We start from the raw sequence: 23,919 nt of genomic DNA, 5'->3' as shown, positions 1-23,919 counted from the left end.
CATCCCAATGACCACACAAACAGAGGTGCCCCGTGTGGGGATTCCCGCCCATGTGCCCCTTTGCTTGGGCTTATTCTGCTGCATGTAGGGATGTGGGAGGAAGAGACATGCTTTCTCGAAGGTGAGCCCCGGTTGGGATGGGGGTCGTTGGGCTGTCGGGGCGCCCACGATGCTTCAGACGTGCCCCCCGTGTGACAGATGACCTATTGAAATAATTTCAGAGCAGTGCTGCGGTTGCCACGACAACCAGTGCTCTCTTGGCTTTCATCTGGCCATGTGACAGCGCTTTGACGTCAGCTGGAGGCAGAGCCTGTGGTTTCAGCCGCGCAGCCAAAGCTGTGTGAGAACCCAGTGGATGCTGGATTTATCCCCGCCGCCGCCACTGCTGCCGCTGCTGTTTCTCAGGGGCTGCCAGAGCATGGACTATTAAAAACTTGCATTTCTGCAGTCTGAGGTAACCATTTGCTTTGTTTTCTCGTCAGGTATTTTTAAGGAAAAAAGTAAAAAAAAAAAAAAAAAAAAAAAGATGCAAAGCAGCTTATTGTGAGGGTGTTTTTTCACTTGTTTGTTTTGGCTGAAGTTTGTTGTGATGAACGAGCCCGGTGCTATCAGATAGATGCAAAGCAGCTTCTAGTCACGAATTCTGCGTGCAGACTGCTAAGCAGAGTTAGATTTAGATTAATGATCCGTGAAAGCAGAATAAAACAATATTGTTCTCATTTGACACTTTCAGAATATAAATGAATGTGAGCGATTCTAGGCGAATCCGTTTGGGAGTTAAAAGAAATCATGCTTAGCTGTGTTGTTGATCTGGGCATCACAGCTTTACACTCCTGTTAGAACTTGTGCGTTTGTTAACACTGACCGTCCAGCGGTTTGGTCCCCAGCTTGCAGGGAGCGGGAGGCCAGCAGTAGGTGCATGGGGAGCAGCTCACTGCCGGGTCCCTGAGCTGGAGCAGTGAGCCGGCTCTGTCCACACAGGCTCTGGACACTGCTCTGGGTCTCTGTCTTTGGCCGGGGGCATGCGGCGCTCGGCTCAATGATGTTTACAGAGGGAAGGACCCAGAGCTTCCTGAGAGCGTGTCTGAAATATGTGCCAAGAGAGCAGCGTGGTTGTAACACAGGCTTTTTGTCACATGCAAGGATTTTTATTTTTATAATTATTCCATGGTGGGTTACGGGTGGTTGGGATGGCTAAAAAAAGAACAGCACCATGGTAATGGGAAAATAAATGCTATTTGGGCATTTTTTAAAAAGAAGAGATCTTGCTGTGTGTCTGTGTTACGCTGCTGGCTTGGAGGAGGCTGTTTGCAGAAGGAGATTCTGGGGCTGCTGAAGTTTGGTGCCACAGCCGGAGTTTGTGTGCAAGCACACATATTCGCCTTGAGGACAGATCACAGCTGAAACATCGTGTGCGTTATTTCCTGGAAAAGTATGTTAGACCGCTCTTATCTTCCCTAATTAAATACTCCTGCTCCCTTCCTCCCAAAGTTCAAAGGGTTTATTGATAATGGTAATGATTTTGTAAAGCGGCTGCCGCTCTGAAATGACCACAGAACTGCACAAATATTTAAAGCACGGCACAATAAAAGATAAGAAAAAACGGCGTAAAAAATACCCTAATATTACTAAGTGCAGCAGAAGTAATTGTTTCAGAAAGGGAGCCAAGGCAGAGATTAACACTGAAAGCTCTTCTGTAAGGAAAGTTGTGGCTTAGTGCTCTGGATCTCACTGCATTTGGCACGCTTAACAGACCAACAGGGATAATTGCAGCTGAAGCCTCTAAGCCATTTTGCTTGGGACTGTTTGTTCCTTACAATATAGCTCTTGTGTCCGAATTATCAATGTTGTGGCAACTGAAATATTTGAAATTGTGTTTAATACATTTTTCTCATGCGTCAGTGCATGCAAAGTCCCCCCTCCTTCCTCGCAGTGGGTTTAACAAGGAGTGACAGCACCCGCACAGCTCCATCACGATGGGACAGCCCCTGCCCGCTGGGCTGCCCTGGGTCACCACAGGGATGCTCCGTGCCTCCACCTGCCTGCAGACACCCCAAAAACGTCTGCAAAAAAATGAAAAATAATGGAGGCAGCATTTGCTCAAGTGATATTCATCAGAAATATTTTAAAAAATTGTTCATCATCTCCAGTTTGACAGGCATATCTTTCTTTAGTTTCCCCAAGGATGATGAACTGCCACCCATATGATGAGAGGGATGCATCCTGCCTGGCAGAGTAAGCAGCTCTGTCCCCTCTCACTGGGTCCTGTGGGCTCTGGACATCCTGCCACCCTCTTTGAGCCTCAGAGCAGGCATGGCAGGGACAGCAAGGAGAAAGCTTGTGGCATTGGATCCTGCAATGCATGCAGAGGGCATGGATCTCTGCTCAGAGGACAGGAAGGGATCTGTGTGAGAGCGCTCCCTGGTCCATGTACTTCTTCCTGGTAATTTTGTGCTCTTGTTTTGTTGGTCAGCTCTATACAAACCCTTTCATCAAATGCTTGGGTTTTATCTCAGAAGGGTATGAAATTCCCAGCAAGCAGAACAGTGAGCCCTTCACCCACTGTGAGAAAAGACCAAGCAGTCTTTGGGTCCCTGCCTGCTTCCCATCACTGAGGAGCAAGAAGGGGGCTGCAGCCCACCCCTTTTCTTCTGCTGAGTGCCATGGCCCTAGGATCACCAGCTTCCTTGGGCTTGAAATCCTCCAATATAAATAAAAAATAAATGGCATGTGCGAGGGATTGGTGGCATCTCACCTGCTTCTGGGGACACCCAATAGACTCCATAGCTCCTGTCAGCCTTGCCACTTGCAGGTGTCACTCCCTTGCATGTAGAGGTGGAGGACAGCATCTCCTCCACAGTCCCTTTATCCACAAGAAGGGCTGAGCAGCCCACTAATTACTCAGGAGCTGGAGCCCTTCACCTAGGTGAGACTGGCTGAGAGCAAGGCTGAGCTCTCCCTGAGTCACTTCTCTCGCAACTGAATGCAGTCAGGGGAATTAATAACAGACTCAAGCTGTTGATGCCTCCAGCCTAGTAATAATAATGCACTCGAGCCTTTAGTGTGCTCTACCTTGATCTGGTTGAGCTGATGGTCAATGACAATCTAAATTTAGGCTAGAAGCATAAGAAAACCTACAAAAAATAATCCCTGCAGTGCAGCGCACTGACTCCTTCCTCTGTTTCTCATACAGAAGGTGATTTCTGCTGTCACCTTAAAGGTCCCAGCTGCTACTCAAGGCAGCATTTCCTTGGGGAATTGAATTCCCCCTATGGGGGAATTGTCAAACAGTGGGAACTGCTGCAACTGTATTGGGTTTCAGTCTCTTAAGTTACATCTTGCAGAAGCTGGTTTCTACGCTGCTAAAAATCATCACGTTCTGCTAATTTAATGTCCTGCATCAACTTTAACAACAACTGGTTTAAATGATAACTGAGCAGTAGTAGGGAGTTGACACTTTAATCAACAGTTGCTTTTCCAATTAAAGCCAGATGCCATGCGTGTGGTACTCCAAATGCAAAATAAAAGTTGACCTCATTGTTGGTTCCAAGCACAGAAATCCTCACTCCGGAATGTTGTTGGTAGCCATATTTTAGAAGCAATCTTCCATGGTGAGCCAAAGTCTATGCAGACAGTTAGAGTCAGATAACAGTTTGAAAAATTTAATATGTTTTGGCTGTACTTTTGCTGCTGTTAAATTTATCTTCTTAAATGGCAGGGAGTACGGGTTGAGGTTTGAGAAACAGTAATTTTGTAATTATTTTACATGGATCGAATTATTCTGTCATCAGATTTGCATTTCAGACAGCATTACAGTATGAAAATATAATTAGAAACTGTAATTCAGGAATTGCTGAATGCGATATTTCCCAGAGGGAGCACTGTGAAGGAGCACTGCCCTTTTTACAGCTTCACCAAACACTGGAATCCCAGAGGTGGGCTCCAAGTTCTAAAGTGCTGCATTTTGCGGTCCCAAGGCACTGTTGACTTTCTGCCGATCTTTGGGATTTTTTTTGTTTGTGAGATTCATTTCCACAGAAACATCCAATCACGGAGAGCTGAAGTGCTCAGAGCCTGTTAAATGAATTTCAGTCTGGCTGTGCTGGGAGCTGATGAATTGCTTGCAGCCACAGAATGACACTGAGATAACGTAAGGATTTGATTTATACCCAGAAAAGCCAAGAAGCTTGTAGTTTGGGCTGAATGCTGTTTTGAATTTGTCCGAAGCCTGAAATTCTTAGCAGTACCTCCTCTCACTGGAAGGAGCAGAAGACAGAGCTTGGCTTAATTCTGCTCTTCTTTTGAACGTTTGGGACGTTTTGCTGTACTTGTTCACAATGTTTTAATTGCATTGGCAATTCTTAAGGGTTCATTGATCATGCTTATTATAATATTTGGTTTATAGGTAACTTGGCTAGAAACAAGCACGACCTCTCTTTTTAGTTGGGCTTATGTTGAGCAATCCCCTCCTATTCTTCAGGAAACAAACACTCTTAGGGAGAGAATCAACCATGGCAAGTTCTTCCCACCACCTTGCCAGTACATGGGATGCTGGTGTGTGGAGCAGAGCTTGCGATACGCAGAGCAAAGTCAGCAGAAGGCAGTTTCTGAGTGTGAGGTGTGTTTAGTACTTCCTTCTCCTTATACATCCCTTGGGGTTTTGCTAAGACAGTCCCTGCATTCCCTTCTGACATGCCAAGGGCCACACAGTGCTGGTACAAAGGAGGATACCTGCCCCATCACTTGAATTTGGATGATGCACATCCTGTCACCTGCACCTGGTGTGTGTGACGTGAGTGGAGGACAGGAGCTGCATGGCATCATCACAAAGTTGGAAAGTATTTTTGTTAGAGATGATGTAATTAGGCCAATTTGATCCTTGCAGACAGTGTGGCCTTGCCTGGGGACACCAGGAGGCAGGTGCACACCAGGGCTGCGAGGCTTGGAGCAGGAGGGACAGGGAGCATTCTGGCCAGCTTCTCCCCTTGCTGGTATTGCCACAACAGACCCAGCTCATCCTAAACATGAGCTTCAGTCAGGCACCTCTTGGAGAGGCTGAAGCAGTTCAGCCCTGCGCCCTTCCAACTCCAGGCAGAGTGCTCTGCTCCGCTGAGTGACTGCTCCTTGCGGCAGCCTGAGATGCTGGGGGCAGTGAGCACAAAGCTGCTGATTATTTCCCCAACTGCTGTGTGGTTTCTATCACAACACTATTCTTTTGTGCAGAATGGCAGCTTGATTGCAGAGTCCTCTTTAACTTTACAATTTTAGCAAGCCCAAGCCCAATTAGAGCAATTATATCTCAGCAGAAACATAGTCTGTTGTCCGCTGGACCCGTCTGTCAAGTGTCCTATTCATAGCTGTTTTTCTTGCATGGGGTTTTTCATATGGAGTTGCTTTGACCCTTCTAAAACAGCCTCATCTGAAGGACATTTCTGCATATCTGTAGACTTTTTTCACAGGTTGATATGAACAAGAAGAGTGCAGGATTTTGGCTGGCCAAGGATGCATCATTTAGCTTAACCACTGCCTTCTCTTGCTTGAACACCTCTGACAGAGCAAGCAGGATCCCTCACTTTCAATTATTTTACTTCCAAAGATTGAGAACGTGATCAGAATTGCTGTTCTCCCTTGCTGTGTTGGAAGATTTCCCTAATCAGAATCCCCAATCTGAGCTGCAAGAGGTGTTTGAGGGCTGGTGCTGGTAGAGTCAGTCCCGTATGGCACCATTTGGCCATTGAGTGGTTCAGGAGCACAGGGCAGTGGGCACTGCTGCAGGAGGGCCATCTGCTGTCTATGTTACCTATGAAGCAAGAGATGAGAAGCGGAGCTATGTAAAAGTAGAAGCAATGTACTCGGGAGGGTACCAGCCTCCTGCACAAAGCAAAGGCTTTCTGTATCTCATATCTCTTCCTAAGGGTGAATCTAAGGTATAGATTTTGTACATGCCATTGTCTTCCAGTTGTACTTGAGGACAGTCTTCAGGCGAGAAAGGAGTTAAAGCAAGTCACTGCTACACTTGGGGGCCTTGTCTAAAATAGCTACTTTTGTTTTGTTTGCTGAATTCCCTGTGCTTTTCCAGGGCTGTTCCAATTATTCACTTCTTTCCCAAAATAACATTTTAACCAGAGGAGCAGCCAGGACCGGGAGCAGGGGGATCTGCAGCCAGAGCTGGACGGCTGCGTGCCCACATGTGTCTGCATTGAGCCTGTGCTCACCTGTCACGGGAAGCTGAGGGCAGACCACAGGGCAGGTGGCAGCTCCCCACGACTGGGGCAATTTTGTCTCATACCCCACTGAGCTGGGATGCAGCCCCAGGGTGGCTTTGGGTTCCCATGCTTGAAAAATGACCCAGAGGAGCAGCTGCTCTGGGGTTTCCAGCCAGGCTGCTTGGGGGCATCTCCTTCTTGTCACCATGTCCCTCATGCTCAGGAACCAGAAATGGGTGCTGGCAGTCTTCCAGTGGGGACTTGGAGGGGAAACATAGGAACCTAAAAAGAACCTAAAAATCAAATGTTCACGGTGGTGGCTTGCTGTGCTATGTCTGAGCAGTTTGCCTTCACCGTGGCCATCCAAGCATGCAAATACTGTGTGGAGAGAGGGAAGTTTCCCATTCTTGCTGTCTCTGCACAGACCTGGGGGGGATGGAGAGCAGATTCCCTGCTGGGAGCTTTGGCATGCAGGACCCTGGCTCAGCCCCACTTGAAGCTGCCTCTATGGAAAGCCGGAGAGTCACTGTAAATGTAGCAGGCAAAGAGTGTCCAAATGAGTCACTGTGGCTCAGGCAGGTGCTGCTGCTAAATCCAGGGTGCAGAGGGACTGGACCATCAGTGCCTCAAGCCATCTTGCTCACAATTCCCTTCCAACACCCCTTTACCAAGAGGTAACAGCTTGCTTCCCCAAATGTTAGCTTTTTTTTTTTTTTTTTTTGGTCTCAGCATTAATATTCAAGCATGTGACAAGTTATCAGGTGTCCTGCAATAACAGCCATGCAGTGGCTGCATTCATACCAAACTCAGTAGGGAACATCCCCAGCACTGGAGCTCAGGGACTGAAACTGCTTCCTATCCCTGGCACAGCTCTGGTCCTGGCCAAGTCCCATCCTCCTGTGTGGGAGGGTTTAGTACCCTGTCTGAGCAGCTGGGCCTGTCCTGTGTGGCAGATGGCACAAGGTCTCTCCTAGGAAGGGTGAGGATATTTAGCAGACGGAAGAGGGAATTTCCCTGCCTGTTGGCTTTTCAGTGCTAGGAATGTACTCAGAGGCATTTGCTTGTATTTATTTTAAAGATGTGAAAATTGCGGATTTGGGTATCCTGTGCTACACTCCTCTCCAGTTTCTCCAGAATGATCTGTATTAAACCTATTAAATGCCCTTCCCCCCTTCAGTCAGACATCAGCACTACCCACTTCTGCAATGCTAGTAATGTGCCTAATACCTGGTCAGGGGACCCTGCAAGAGGGAAGTGATGTCTCTGTGCTCTCACCGTAGCACCTGAGTGTCGGGAGAGACAAAAAAGCAAAGGACATGTCACAGTGCAGTTTTCCCCCACTATGTTATTTGTGTTGTATTCAACAGCCACGTTTTTGTCCTTGAATTGTGTCTATGGAGCTTTGAGAAAGTCAGGGGACCATTTACCTGTATCCTTCCCCACAGCTTTCCAAGCACAGTCAGTTGGATTTTTACTTCCCGTTAGCCCCCAAACATGTGCATGCAACAACAAAGTTTTCCCCTTTTGTTTGCAAGCAGAAATTGGCATTTTTCAGAGTTGTTGAGTATGTTTTAATCCTTATTAGCCCTGAGCAATTGTCTCCCAGGGAAGGAGAGGTGTAATTAAAGATGTGCCCTGTGCATCCCACCATGCATGCTCACGGCTGCTCCTCCAGTGAAACCGAAATGGCACTCTGAAAGACAATGGGAAATAGTTCTTTCACAAAACCAAAAACAAGCTTTTCTTCCAGGCGTCATCAGGGGGAAAAAAAAAAAAAAGCAGAACCTTTCTTAAATTTCCAGTTCTACTGAGCATCTGGCTCTAATGTACAGTTCCTCAACTTTGCTGGGTTTTTAACCAAAATGTGCTCCTGTTTAAAAGCACAGACTGTTTAAAAGCACATCTTCCAATAAATGTCCTTTCAACTGTCTGTGTGCCACACCATCGTTTTCATTCCTTGTTCTGTGCCATCATTTGCTTCGGTCTCTCCCCTGAAGATCACCACTTACTATTCCTTACCAACCAAAGTCAGCCATCTGATTTTGCAGATGAGTAATTTTGACCAAGGTTTCACAACATGCTAACTCTATCTGTGCAGACAAGGTGTTTTTCCCTTGGCCAGCCTTACGGCTGCTAGCCTCCAGCCTCCCAGCACCAACAGGATCAGCACTGCTTGTGGACGTGCTCATTGATGCATGCACTTGCCTGGAGGAGTGTGGACTGCTCAGGTGCTTTTTTAAGCACATTACTTCCAAAACTGTGCCTCCTCCAATCAATAAGATATGTTTAAACATATTGGGAAAAAATGCAATCTACTCCAGGAATCTTTATTGCATTTCATTATGAGATGCTGAATCTAATATACAACAAAGATTACTTTAATTTTAAGTGGGCAAAAGAAAGATCTACGGCATGCTCCCACTGAGCAGCTATCAGCAACATGCACCTTTTCCATCTAATGCAGTTACATAAACTAATTAGATTTGGGGCATCTAATGGGAACAGTGCTTAACTACATTACATGTCCCCTGAGAGAAATCGGCGTCAGATGAATTTGTGAGGCATTGTGGTATCTGTTCTCAGCTATTTTTTCCTGCCCTGAGGATATTGGTGTGATACCAAATTGTGGCAGAGCTCTGGCTGCTGATCTTCTCTCCGACTGGTTCCATTCCACTCATGCTGCCCTCGGTGAGCTCAGCAGGTAGCAGGGGACAGCAGTGCCCCTCTCCTTCTGCAGCCCCATGAGCAGGGCCAGGTTCCATTTCACAAAGTGAAGTGCTTTGTTGCCATTCACCACTGTTTTGTGCTTTACTGCTGTTTCACATCCAGAGCGGCAATTCCAGGGAGGAAAAGAAAAAACTCAACCCAAAGCTGTGTCCTTTAGCAACAGCTCCCCTCCAACTCTGTGCTGCCCTGTTAGGCAGGTAGCTGACAGCTTCCATACAGGCTAACTTCCTGGCTCTATGCACAGAAACACCTGATAGCTAAAAGCAGAATAAACCATCTCCCATGCCCTGCAGCATCCCAAGGACTGTGTTGTTCACTGTAGAGGCAGCGTTCCTTAAAGCACTCATTTATAATACTTGAGACATCCAGAGAAGTCATGTGAAAGCATCACTGTTATGTCATTCTGCTGACATAGCTGTCATGCTGCAGTGCCTAGAAAGTAGCTTCCAGCCATGTCCCTCCTGTGTCCCATCCCATCCCTTTGTGAGTCTCCCCAGATCCAGCCCCAGGAGCTGCTCAGCTCCTTGGGATCTTCAAAAACAGATCTCAGACGGTCCGGGAACACAGCATGAGCTGATGCAAAAAGTCTCAGGTGCGGTAGAAAATCCTTTCCTAACTCTTCTTCACTTCAGCCAACACTGCAATGCAAATGTGGCCCTGCAGCCTTTGTAGAGTGGTCAGAGATGTTCAGATGAGAAAGCTGCGTGATATTAAAGTGCTTCTGTGTTGTCTGTAGGAGAGGAAAGGATCACATTAAGGAAAAAAAAGCTTTGTAGAAAGCCTGTTTTGACTTTAAAAATAAAATGGTTACCATCTGCCTTATCAGTACTGAACCGAAACTGAGCAACTGGTTTCCTTTCTACAGAACACGAAAGCTTATTTCTCAAACTGGGATAACATATTACGTAAAGTCTCTTGACTCCAGTGTTAAGCCCAACTAGCTATGAGTTTTATTGGGTTACTTCCAGAACTTAATTTCAAATAATCTCCCACAGTAACTGTTTTACTACTTCTTATGTTCCTTAATGCCTGAACCAACATAGCTCACTGCTCTCCTTGGGCTATGAGCTGTGCCCTGGCTGTCGCCCACCTACTCACAGCCCTGTCCTCGCATTCCTTCTGCACCATGTTCTTGAGAATGCACACTACAGGAGCAGGCAGAGGTATCGCCAACATCTGAAAATCACAGAATCATAGAATCATTAAGGTTGAAAAGACTAATAAGATCATCAGGTTCAACCATCAGCCCATGCCTGTGAAGTGCTCTAGTGCCACATCTACGTGTTTCCTGAACACCTCCAAGGACAGTGACTCCACCACCTCCCTGAGCAGCCTGTGCCAGTGCCTCGCCACACTTTCTGAGCAGAAATTTTTCCTAATACCCAATCTTTGTCTCTGCTCTTGGCCACCTGCTGTGCTGCCTGCAATGAGAAGCGTGTTTGGTTTTTAAGATATCTTTCTCTTCTAGAGGAGAATATGGCATAAAGGGTTCTACTGAGGCATCCAGCCTGGTGCAGCTAACACCATCGCGAAAGCTCAGGTTGTGGATTTCTCAAACTTCTTCTTCATATGAGCTAGGCCTTCTGTCTTGTCATCTGAGGAGAAGGATGTTCCACAGACTTCTCTGTTCCAGTGGTTAGAGATTTGCTTCTCATTCTCAGCCAAACTTTATTCATGGCTAGTTTATACTCATTTGTTCTTGTGCCAGCATTGTCCCTCAGTTTAAATAGCTTTTCTCCTTCCTTAGTGTTTACCCCCTCAGATGTATTTATAGACTACAAACATATCCCCTCCTGGACTTTCTTTAGCTAGGCTAAACAGCTGAGTGCTCCTGATCTCTTCTGCTTGCTCAGGCTTTCCTTTCCCTTATTTGGCCTAGCTGCCCTCCACTGCATCCCCAGTGATTTCAGATCCCTTTCCAAGACACGATTGTCATTCTGTTCTTCTTGTGTGATCTCCTGGCTCTCCAGCTGATGGTGCTTCCCACCTTGGTGTCATCAGCAAAGGCACTGCTCTGAGATTATGAGTTATGGTGATTAATGAAAATGTTAAATAAGATCTATCCTGAGTCTCCTCCTTGAAGAACTCTATTGTAAAACCATCTTCTACCTGAGAATTCCCCTTTCACTTCAGACCATTACCCTTAAAGGGGAAACATCTGGTTCTGTGCAGCACTTCTCCAGAAGGAATTATTTACTGTGATTTCACCCAAATGGTTTTGTATCAACCTTTATGTATACACATATATATCCATTAGAAACACAACCTTATGTGCTGGTTTGAAAGCCAGTGCAGCCAAGCTTTCTATGAGGCTTCCATATAAGGTCAGTTCTGCCAAGAAACTTCAGTTCTAACCCCTAACATTTCTACAACTTCAGTCTGAGATCTCTCTTCAGCAGGACTTGCCAATTGTGGTGCTCCAGTCGGGGTGTTAGCAGACGTGTTTTGCTCTGCTTCAGTCTCCCAGCGTCTTATAAAGCCAAATTCATGATTCAAATGACTAAACTCATTATTCAGGCTTAGTACGTGGGGTTTTTTTTTTTATGGGAAATTGGAATGGGGTGAAAATTCTTTTGTGCTCTGGCCTGTGTTGCCTAGATATTGGCCTTTAGAGGAATAGCAAAAATGATGTTTGTACCCTTTATATTCAAAATGGGTGAGACTATAAATATCCTGTAGTCCTAAAACAACATTCCTGATAGTTCTGCAATTAAGACTGCAAGATTCTCCCCCAGCATCTCCCTGCATTTCCCCACAAAGATCTGACTGTCTTCTTTTCTTCTCTGTGCCAAAGGCTTTAGAGGCTTTTGGAGGACTTGGTGACATCCCACAAACTGAAGAACAGAGCTCCGTCTCTTTTAGGCTCAAATAAGAGAGGGGAGATTACTGAATCTTTGGCTGCCCTTTTGATGGCAGCAAAAGAAATTCTTGCCCTCCTTCCTTTGAAAAATTCAGGTTTGGGGTATCTCTCTGCGCTATTAGCACGGTCTTCTGAATGTGTTGTACAAATAAGGAGTATATGATTCTTCTTTAAAAAAAATAAGGAAACACCTTTAGAAAAATCAAATCCATCTTTATTTAAGGCTGTTCCCTGAGTGATAGTTTTGCTTTTTTATTAACATCAGAATATTCTTGGATCTGAAGAACAGGCTTTTACCATTGCATGTGGAGGGCTGGCTCACAATCCTTCCCCTTAGGCCCCTACATCTAAGGTAATCTAAAACCAAGGGCAGGAGCTCCCCTGGCACTCCGGGCTCCATTTAACTCTATTGGTGGGCAGTTGTCCTAGCACAGCCTGAGGAACAATTGATTTGAGGATTTGCCTCCTGAACAGAGCAATGAGGCAGAAAAAGCTTTAATTTGACATGAGGCTGCATTTTCCAGCTCTTTCTGACCAATTTAAGGAACTCCAAGACAACAAATGATATAATTTCATTTGACACTGGGTGTAGAGCAAACTGAGTCTGTGTTCTACCCAAGCCGTTTTGTGAAACTATCCTCCAATATTTCTGTTTTTGCCTATAATCAGCCAATGAATTTGGGGTTTGCTCAGTCACTCCCCAGGCTCCAGTGATGGTCTTCCACAGCTTGTATGGAGACAGCTAAATTCAGGTTCCTGTAGCTGGAGTTGGATTCCTGCTGCTGTGTGTAGACAAGTAATGTGGAGGACTCGATACTGAAATGGTCACCTCCTGAACTCCTGTCATGAGATCTAACTTGTTACGGCTGTTTCTAGGTTTGGAGCATTTGGTGTGTTTCTGTGCACATGCTCTGATCCAGCCTAGTCCCATTGCTCTGTTCAAGCAACGCCAGAGGCTCTGAGTGTCAGTGTCCAGAGGAAGACTCCTTCAAGGAAGTTCCATGCTGAGTTCAGCCCTGAATTCAGCTGACGTGGGACACAGATAGACCCATTGCAGGGCTTTGGATATGTTTGTGGTAAAGGGATGACTGAATGTAAGCTGGGACCCCAGGTCTCCTCTCCTCTCCTCTCCTCCTCTCCTCTCCTCTCCTCTCCTCTCCTCTCCTCTCCTCTCCTCTCCTCTCCTTCCTCCTCTCCTCTCCTCTCCTCTCCTCTCCTCTCCTCTCCTCTCCTCTCCTCTCCTCTCCTCTCCTCTCCTCTCCCCTTCTTTTCTCCTCCTGCTTAACATCTCAAAGGAAGGGCTGAATTCCTTGTACCTGGCAATAAGATTCAGGCAGTCACTATATTGACAGAATTAGTCCATATTCCAGTCCATCATGTGCACAGATGATGTTCTCTGAGATTAAGCCACTGTAGAAACAAATCTGCTAACCTAATTTTGAAAGATAAAAGCTCCAGTGAAGTGAGGCCTTGAGGTGCACTCCATTTGATTTCCAATACTTTGGCGGAACAGAAAAGAAAGCCCTCCCACAGGTGATCGCTCGTTTTCTGAATGTGAATCTTGCAGGGAAGGAAATAGAGCAGCACTAAAACTCCCCTCCCTGTGGGTATGAGCATCTGCTGCCACTCTTAGCAGCTCATGTGAAAGGCCATGTGGAGTAGAGCTTGGAGAAGGGCTTTGAAAAGAGTAACAAGAAGCATCTCCCTCTCCCTCTGCTCTGGGGACACCTACTCCTGGTCTAGGAAATGAGTACTGATGGCACAGGAGGTGCTCAATCCTGTGGGCTGAAGGTTGAAGAGCAAGCCAGAACCTGGCACAGGCTGTCCAGAGAAGCTGTGGATGCGCCATCCCTGGAGGCATTCGAGGCCAGGTTGGATGGGCCCTGAGCAGGCTGCTCTGATGGGTAGCAGCCCTGCCCAGGGTGGAGGGGGTTGAAACTGGGTAGGCTTCCAACCCAAACCATTCTATAATTCTATGATAAGAAACAGAAGGAAGAGAGCAGCCCACGGCATGGTTGTAGCAGGCAGAGAGCTCACTGGGCTTGCAGAAGGTAAAGGGCTGTGTGAAAACACAGAATGGCATGAGGTTGGATGGAAGTCTAGCATTTCTCAGTTCCCATGGGTCTGCTGTGGGAGCAATTTAGGGAGAGATTTTGCAGCTGACAACGAAACCTTAAGGGCTGGTCATTTCAAGTTGGATGACAGCTTGGATCTCAGGGGAGGAGCCTTTGACCTTGTTCATCTCTGCGGCCTCAGATGGTGATGACTGTGCTATGGTGTGGTTGGGACTTGGGGAACGCAGTGTCTGTGTGTGCATGGGGCAGCTGTGCAAGGAGGCAGCCAGGTGTTCCCCCACAAAACATCATAGGTCTTAATGCGCCACTGATTTTCACTCAAGATCAAGCTGCCCTGTGTTGCTAGCGGGACAGAGTCTCTTATGCAACTTAACTAACTGAATTAAGTTGTTCATCTGGCCATGCTACAAGGATGGTGTTGTTAAAAACCACAGGCATGAATTCCGTGTACAGTTGGTAGGAGTAGATTTATTTCTCTTGGTCATGTTAGGGAAGTTTGCAGGCTGCTCCAGACTTTGCTTTTGGTTGTCTTCATATTTTAAAAGGTAACATTTACATTCTAGGCTCTAACGTGTGTTCTGTGTGTGCTATTTTAACATCATTTGGGGGCTGTAATTGATCAGGTCAAAATAAATTATTGTGTTGATTAGGTTGTCTTCTTTTATGAAGACCCAAATGCATGATACTCCAAATAGTTTGCTAAAAGTATCCATAGTTAACTGATGGTAGAACATTGTTATCGTGAAAACCCCTAGAAGCAAATGCACATTTCTTCTATATGACTTAAATCCAAATAAGTTAGTTCTGTTTGTGCCTTCTGAGTGCTTACAGTGCATTGTAAAGGGAATCACACAAAAATACAACATTTTCAGGCACTCCCATCCTGTCCCTGGTTACTTCTCATACAGAAAGCAGCTACTACCTGTTCACAGAAGCTGTGGTTCACCTAGCTGTAGGTGTAGCCCCAGATCAGGTTTTCAGGAAGCCTCCTGTTGATGGTTTTAGCTGAGTTCACCATGACCAGCTCCCCATGTTTTGTCTGTCAAACGTTTCAGACATTTCTTTTGTACATTTCATCATGACCGCATTTCAAAGAGGAGCGTCAGCGGTTTCTTTATGAACTGTGGCTGATATCAGCCAGTTGAATCTTGCCCGGACTCTTTGGTCAACACAAACATTTTTTACAATTCCTCTTTGAAACAGCTGACCCACAACTGCATAAAACTTGCAGATAACCTCTGCATTCAGAAAAACCCTTTCCTTCACTGCTGGCTCTTGGTGAAAGCAGTTTCAAACCTTTTAGTCAGCTCCTGAGGAAGAGGAGAGGAGTAAGCAACAACTCCGGGTGCAGAACATTTGTGTCATCCTTTGCCACATCTGCCTCAGCTCATCCTGAGCTCTGGTTTTTATTTTGAGTTCAATTGGATGAGAGACCATTTTCCCCTCCACCTGTGTATGCCCAAGGAGCTCCCCACCCCCAGGCAGGAGAGTGAAAAGGAGGTATTTGGGCACAGGAGGTATTCAGACAGTAAGCAGGTTTGGTTAAGGCAGGCCTACAATTATTTGGACTCTCATCAGTATCCATCAGTTCATTCCTGGTTGAACCAAGATCTCCAGGCTCAGTTTTTCGGGATCCTGCAGAAAATCTGCTGCCAGCTGCTGGGATTCGCTCTGGTGTAAGCAGCTGTGACTTTGTTGACCTAAGGGAGCCAGTCAGCTCCATGACAGGGAAGACCTGGCCCACTTCCACCACAGCACTCTGTCACTGTCTACAAAAACATTTTCCAGCAAATCCTCCAGTCCGTTGCCAAAAAGCAGTCGTTTTTCTTCCTTCAAGTAAGACTGGATTTGGTACCTGAGCCACTTTGTGCTCTTATAAACGATAGTGTCTCGCAATAAACATAAATATGAAGAAATTATAGCCGTAGCACCCATTGAGGTTCCAATTGCAAACTTCCAACTCTTGGAAGGAGATGAGCAATATTCATGTTGAATTATAGCTGCAGATATTTCCTTTTCTTAAACTATTGTCTGTTGCCATGGTCACAACCTTCAGAATATTCTGGCTATTTAACAGTCACTAATAGGAGTGAAAGAGCAGATGTTTAATTATTTTCTTCTTATTCCATTTGCTGAAGTACAGCTGATATTCAAAGTCTTCAGTAGAAAATCCATTTTTTATTATTTATAGTTTTCCAAGAGAAAAATAACAAAAGGCAATTAATATGTGCAGCATGCATGCCATACATCCACAACTTGTAAGTAGGGGTGAGGAAACCAGTTTCTTTACATCCTGAAGACTGATATCAGCAGTAGTTAGGGGCAGAAGAAAATCATTCTGTAGGAATACTCGTCATGGCCATTCATAAAATCATAGAATCACCAAAGTTGGAAAAGACCTACAAGATCATCCAGTTCAATCATCCACCCATCACCAATAGTTCTCACTAGAGCATGCCCTTCAACACAACGTCCAAACATTCCTTGAACATCTACAGGGCCGGTGACTCCACCACCTCCCTGGGCAGCCCATTCCAGTGCCTGACCACTCTTTCAGAAAAGTAGTCCCAAGGGGATTGTCATCTCAAAGGATGGAGCAAGTTCTTCAGACTCTCCTGGGAAGCTTCCTGACACTGTGGGTGTAGGAGTACTTCGTGTGGATAAACCTTCACAATTTATCAAAATACGAGACCTCACAAGAAGCTTCTTCACCACCACATCACAGCACTTCTGGTTTGTGAAGAAACAAAAGGTGCCCAGGAGGCTGTTCAGGCAATGGAACTGCAGTGCATGTGGTCTGTTCAGTTGTTCTTGGGCTGTTTATCATGGCCTTTGGAGCACCCTAATCTTTCCTCAAACCATTCCTTGCCATTGATATTGCTCTTTGCCCAGGAGCACACAGTTCTGAGAAGTCCAAGGAAAAGTCTGTTGCTTTGGATTTACAACAGGAAATTTTGCCATTTTAAGAGAAGAAATCTCTTTCCTTGAACTTCACTGGAGACACAGTGATGACTGTGACTGCCTTGTGCACAAGCACAAAAGTTGCCTAAAAGGTTCAGCACAAGGCATCAAACTCCTATTTCAGATATAATATACAGAATGACTGGGCATATAGTGCTAGGCCATAAGGAGCCCAAATTCCTGATCTCTGCTTTCTGCAAGATTCATTTTATGAAATCAGAATTTCTTGTCCCACTGGATCATTCTGCCCTCAGGGCAAATTAATGATTTATGCTTCTTTTGTCCTTGAGATTTAAGAAATACTCCTAAAAGCCAAAGCTAATGAGAAGAGAAATGTGAATGTGGCAAGTGCCATAAGGCCTATGCATAACGCTCACTCTCTAAGTGATGGTGACTGCAGCATTTTGTGGGAAGCTTGTATTCTCCTTGTTCACACCTCCTGTTAGGTCTCAAGCTAAAGGAACAACTTGTTCCCTCATCACCAGAGTGGTCGTGTATGAGGTAGGTGGTGAGCCCTATTGACACTGCTGTACAACTTGAATTCTACTGAAAAAATATGTTAAGAAGACAGCCTTTGATGTCTGTGCACTTCCAAGGTCAAACAATACTGGAGCAGGGACTTACAGCTGTTTGACTTGAGCAGTTTCAGTGGAGAGACCTTACTTTTACTTTTTATCTTGCCTTTATTTTCAGTGCTGAAATGAATAGGGCCTGTTTCCTACTGACCTGTTCCTGAGCTCTCCATCAAAATCTTCCTTGATGGACTGAAGATTTGGAAAGATGAATGCCCTGTGTATTCAGGCTCTCTGTTGCCTTTTGAAGACAGTTGCTTCACTCAGAAGGCCCTCTTGTTGCCTTCTGAAGATGGCTTGCTCTAGTTCAAAGCCACTTGCCTCCACCCTTTAGTACATATATTCTTGACTTGAAGCTGCCAGGTATCACTTTTTTGACAACTGATGAGTTTTTGTTGTCTTGCAGTTGTAGCCTGGCTCCTCTTAATGTTGGAATTTGCTCTAGCCAGTGCTGATGCTAATTTAAATTAAACCCTCAATAATCTCAGCAGTGATTCTTTTGATAAATATTGATGTAAAGCTTACGTAGAACAGGGCAACAGACAGTGTTTCCTTTTCCACAAAAGCAGAATGCAGCCTACAGTGGGAAATCCAGAATGGGATTCTCACCAAAACTCCACATGGAAATGGAGATGCTGACGTAGGGTGTTTTGATCAGGATCAGTGTCTGCAGAGAGCCACAAAGTGAGAAGTGCACTCTGTGTAGAGCCGCTCCTCGCACTCTCTGTGCAACATAGACTTGTAGCATCCCCAGGCCTCTCTGCCACGGGCAGCAGGGAACAGCTGAGGAGGAGGACCCAGGGTGTGGGCTGCCTGTCCAGTAGACTCTGCTGCTTTCAGCAGGCACAGAATGAATGTCAGGTCTTTTTCTTTTTGGCTGCACAATTGTTTAGCTAAGTTGCAATCCATTGTATTACTGTAAAAGTCCATACAGTCTACGTAATTAAATGTGACCCTTCCCGCTATTTCATGCCTGTAGCACTCTACCCAAAATTCTATTTTCCTTATGCTTTCCCATTCACCTGTTTCTCAGAGGAAGTGTTGTTTCTGTGGTGGCACTGAGTCCATTTGTCAAGGGTATGAACTTGGGGCCTCGGGAACTGATTGTTTCTACGAGAATAGCATCTTGCTGCAGACTTACTGTAAATGTTGCCAGAGCTTAATGCCATGCTTCTGAGCCTTGATGTAGGAAAGAAATAATGTTACTTAGATAGACCAGAAATGTAATATCCATGGAGTCAGAAAGAAAGGAATCACGGAATCATAGAATGGCCTGGGTTGAAAAGGACATCAAAGATCATCTAGTTTCAATACCCCTGCTCTGGGCAACCACCAGACCAGGCTGCCCAGAGCCACATTCAGCCTTGCCTTGAATGCCTCTAGGGATTGGGCATCCACATCCTCTCTGGGCAACCTGTTCCAGTGCATCATCACTGAAGAAAGGGTGCATCCAGTGAGCAGGCACATTTCCAGAAGGTCCTTTACTTAAGGCACATTTTTAATTTCTAGCCAAGGAAGAGAGGCCAGAGCCCAGCTTGCAGCACCTGCTTCCCACTGCGTGCTTCCTGCTCACATCTCTGCAGCACTCGGCAGACCTGCAGCTCCAAGGGCGTGTGAAGGTGCAGTCAATTCTGTGCAAAGCCACTTTGATGGCTGAACTCAGTTATATTGTGAATATGTGTTGTATTTATGTATACACACATGTATATTACATCAATATATAATGGTGAATTTTCAGCCAAATGCTGAGAAGGTTAGAATTTAGGCGATCTTTGTTTTCATTTCTCAAATGTTTTAGCTTACATCTGTTTTTATATCATCGGAGCATATATATTAATATAGTGAGATGTGACTTTCTTTTATTCTTCATTTTGGGAACTGGTTGCAAGAAACTCGTGAGCAGGATCCCTTTGTGAATAAGATCGCTTTGGAGAGGAATCTGCTCATGATTCAGAAGCTGCGCATCCCTGAAGCGTTCATTCAGTGCTTCCTTAAATACAGAGAGAGCTTTTATTTACAAATCTATAGAACTTTCCTGTATCTCACCATGGCTCTCCTCCCTAAATGTTTTGAGAATATGTATGTGGAGTGTACAAAAAGGCTTACACATATTACTGTTCCATAAGTTCATATTTACCTATTTACTCAACAATGGGTCTGCGAACATCTCAGGAAATATCTGGAAAACTTCCTTTTTTGGGTAATCCCACCTGTGTATAATTCCTGGAAATAAGTTGCATCGAAGCATTCTTGTTCTGTGGTGATTACCATGCACTTTTAAGTAGGATCTCAGTATGTTTCTGAGGAGCCTTATTTTCTGCTGTGAATATGATGATCTAGATATTTTTCTATCTAACTTTAGTAAATTTCACTTTTGTTATCAGCTAGATTTGGAAATGAATGGTTTTAGAAAATATAAGAGATGCAGAATGCCTAGATGAAAAATGAGACTTCTCAAGTGGCTGTTGAATGTAGAATACAATGGTAAGCCACTGAGATAGGCTTCTGCAAAAGAAAAGTCAACAGAACTATGCTTTCTGGAGTAGACTACTTTCAAAGCTAATATGTTGCTTTGTTTTAGGAAACAACATACTGCTGAGTTTGGTAATGACATTTTTGTCCCTCTTTGCATCAGTTATTTGCTTTGCTTAAGTTTGAATTCTGGAGACAATACTGGAAAAAACAGCCTGTACCTGGTGTGTAACATATACGTCTGTTATAGAGTAAGGTTATACAAATTTAAACACACTATTCTTTCATCACACTGACCATTAGTATGTTGGTAGTTCAGAATATTACATATAGAATGTCTCAGAAATAAAGACAGAATCATTCTGTTTAGACATCATATCAAGATGTAGATCCTTTAATTGTTTCTCTAGTCCTACTACTGCATACGAAGGCTGCCTTCTTTGAGCATCACTCGCATTCTGAAGAACAAATAATGCAATCATAGCCCTGAGCTGCCTCATCTTTTCTGAATCTCCTTGTTTACTTTGAACCCACTTTAAACCTGTGTCTAAAAGTGCTGATGTTTATTTAACAAATAATAAAACTGGTTTCTAGGTGGAACGTGCAAAATACCAGCTGTCTGTGCTAGTGACTCCATGAGGGACTGGACAGTCCATGCCGTGCTCAGAGTAAGGCCACATGTGTTGCCTGGTGCAGAGAGCATTTAGGGTTCGTCCCCAAGTCACGGTCAAGTGCTTGGGTTGGGCAGCCCAGCTCTGCCAACCTTCTGCCTTGGTAAAAGGAAGTTGGCAAGGAAAGGTAAAAGGAAAACAATGCCTTGGGTGTGTGCATAGGGGGAATAACTTGAGCCTCTTAACTGATAATGCTTTGGAAAAACTGGGGCTCTTCAGCCTGGAGAAGAGAAGGCCCTGGGAAACCCTGAGAGCAGCCTTTCAGTATCTAAAGCAGGGCTATAAGAAAGAAGGAGACAGACTCTTATCAGGACAGGTGTTCCTGCTCATTGCAGGGGAGTTGGACTAGATTGTCACCAGTCAAGAAACAGACAACAAACACAGGAGTGGATGGATATCTCTGCCCTAAGGAGATTTGTAAGGTAGATAAAGGTTTTTCTAGATTAATTTATATCCTGGGAAAAAATCGAAGTGCATCTTTCATGTTATACTGATGAGGTTACATGTTGAAATCTAGATGGAGAAAACATAACATTTTACTTGGGGCTCACTACTTTTGTATGAGTGTTCGAGGTATCTGTGAAAGTCCATTCACTTTTGCATTATTAGGTATAGTCAAATAAAAGATCTGGGAAAACCTCTTTCACAAATTTGGCTTGTTAGCAGTGTTTTAATGGCTTTTTATGCAGTGCTGCAGTATTGATTCCTTTCTATCCATTTAATTTGCAAAGGAAGGTGAAGACCCATGCCTTTGTGCTGTTGAGAACTACCCAATGGCACTCTACTAAGGAGTAGCATAAGGATCCTTCCAGAAGTACAAAAATAGACTTCCAGTCCGAAATTGAACCAAGATTTCCAAATGCATATCTCAACAATGAGTGTAGAAGTGCACACAGATCTTATTTGGAAAGACATTTATTTCCTTGCGTGATCAGTAGGGAAAAAGTGGGGAGACTTGCATCATTTCCTGGCAGCTCCACAGCTTCCAGCTCCGTGCTTGGTGTGACTACTGCTGTTGTGCCAGTACACCAGCAGAGCATGCCATTGCCAGCATGGATACTCACATCTTGGCTAATACAGACTTTTTTTTACCACTCAGCAGCCATGTTCAGATCTTCATTATCGCTGAGCCAGCACCTGGGAACACAGATCCTCTTCCACACGCTCATATTTCTTGCACTTGGTAATCCCCATTAGAGGTCCTAACATGCATATATTCCATGTTCACTTGAAAGAAAATATAGATACAAGGGAAAGACTGCTTCCAGGCCACTGTGAGTTATGTCAGAATATATTCAGGGTCTGGGAACTGAGGGCTCACCACAGAATTTCCCCACCCACATAGCACTGATGCACACGTTTCTGCACACATATAAATCTCAGAATAGAGAGATCCCATCGTTTAAGTGGAGTACATGCAGTTGAACTTTGGCCTCTATTGCTTTGACTACAGCAGAAAACAAGGGTTTAAAAATAAGGAAATGTTTGCCTCTTGGAAATTTTCTGAGCAATTAATCTAAGAATTATTGATGTTTCTAATTTTGTGAGCAGAGGGAGGATCATCAGTCACACTCAGAAATGCCAGCTCTGTGCTGATAAATCATAAAGTGGGAATGACTGTTTAATGAAGTTGCCAGAAGAAAGATTTGCTGCCAAAATCAAAGATATTGCTCTATCTCACTCCTACTCCTTCATCAAGGAAATTTCCAAGAAAATTCTGGCATTTCTCCAACGTTGTCGAGTGTGGGTTTTTTTTTCTTTCTCCTTTTTTTTTTTTTTTTTTAATTTTTTTGAATACTTGTAAACCAACTGCACAGCCAACCTTCAAAAAATCAGAGGAATGACAGGCTCTGGTGATAAAAGGTTTCACAAAGCGTTATGAGATCACTGCAACCAGTTCCCATCTGATCACAAATGAATGAACGATGTGTGGGTTTGAATTGTGCTCCTGATATGATGATAGTTACGTCTCTCATTTAGATTGAGATCAAATGAATCTAATGAAGTGCTGGGTGGTAAACTGGTGATAAGTGACTGTTTTATCATTCTGTGGAGACTAATGTGAAAACATCCCTATTTGAATTTAACAAAGTGACAGATTGTAGAGCACCTTGCATGACATATATACTGTTTCTTCGTGAATGTCTTGTTTTGCTAGAGTGCTCATGAAAAAGCAGTAAGTCTCATGGGGAGCACCCTTCATTTAATACAGAAAAAGCAAGTCGAACATCTGAAGTTCTACATCCACTTTCATAGTTAACAATTTCTTAATCTTTTTTGGAGGATTCTTTTGGCAATTCACAGGAGGATCACTGCCTTGCTCACTGATTTAAGTGACTTTCCAGTGAAGTCATTAGAACATTAAGATATGAGACATGTTTTGTGGAACAGGATGTGCTGTTATTATCAAATAAGTAATTTGTATGGTGATTTTATATGGCACTTTGCAAACAGTGGGCTGATTCTTCAGCTTTTATGCTTTTCTGAGCAGTGGATCTTCACTGATTTTCATAACATTGGTAGTAGAGAATAGAATTAGGAAATATTCTCTGCCTGAAATGAGTGGAAGTGGGGACTGTTTGGGGAGTGGGTTGGGACACAAATTATGGGTGAAGAGAGAAGTGTCAACTAAAGATTCTTTCAGGACATCTTAAAAGCTATGTGTAGCACACAGCAAGAGGCAGACATTTCAAGTATGAGGCCTCTTATTTTTCCTAAGGCATGATACCAAGAATGCAAGAACTTAAGGTTACTGTAGAAAGAAGATTGTTTGGGGTGCACCACAAGAAAAGAAATTTGGAACCAATAAGCTCAGAGACTGAGATCTCTATTTTTGAGATTATGATTGTGTAAATGTACAGAGCGCATGAATGGATCTGTATTGTTGGCCATCATGTAACAGATGAAATTTCCATTACCTACAGGCTAATGGAATCTAATCAGAATCAGAATCTCTCCCACTCACATGTACTTCCACTTCTTTCCATGGCTGAGGAGTGCTGTTTCCCAAGAAAACAAATAAGATCACTAATATGGGAATCAAATGCTGGCGGTGGTGCTGTAAGGAGTTCAGAAACTGCTCCTAGTGGTAGCATTACTGGTAATTCACTATTAAGATAAAAAGAGCAACATGAAATTATGGTGGATGAAGTGGTAATAGTTTGCTGGAAATCAAATGCCTATTTCCTTTGGGTTATTTCAGTAGAGAGAGAGATGCAGAATTTGTGCTATAAATGTCCTACTTCCAAGGTTTCCAAATTCTATTGCTTTGGTCATGACGTGCTTCATTTTTAGTGAACTTTTTCTGTACACTACGTGATGTGGGAAACATCAATGCCAAGAAACATTAGTAGCAGAAAGAGAAATAGAGAAAAA

The 23,919-nt window shown here is 44.3% G+C and overlaps 1 protein-coding gene across 2 annotated transcripts in view; it reads left to right on the top strand.

Moving 5' to 3' along the window:
- The first annotated feature begins 300 nt into the window (after positions 1-300).
- Positions 301-23,919, top strand: part of NCALD (neurocalcin delta) — a 50,225-nt gene continuing 26,606 nt past the window's right edge. The window contains exons 1-2 of one of the 2 annotated variants that reach the window (XM_010709184.4): positions 301-454; positions 18,911-19,020. The gene's annotated coding sequence lies outside the window, so the exon portion shown is untranslated. The remainder of the gene's footprint in view (positions 455-18,910; positions 19,021-23,919) is intronic. The other variant, XM_003205205.5, reaches the window with a different exon arrangement.

The sequence above is a fragment of the Meleagris gallopavo genome, chromosome 3 (genome assembly GCF_905368555.1).
Source record: "Meleagris gallopavo chromosome 3, MGAL_WU_HG_1.1, whole genome shotgun sequence".
NCBI lineage: Eukaryota > Metazoa > Chordata > Aves > Galliformes > Phasianidae > Meleagris > Meleagris gallopavo.
Note: the sequence above shows the minus strand (reverse complement) of the source record. Positions and strands in the feature narration are given on the sequence as shown.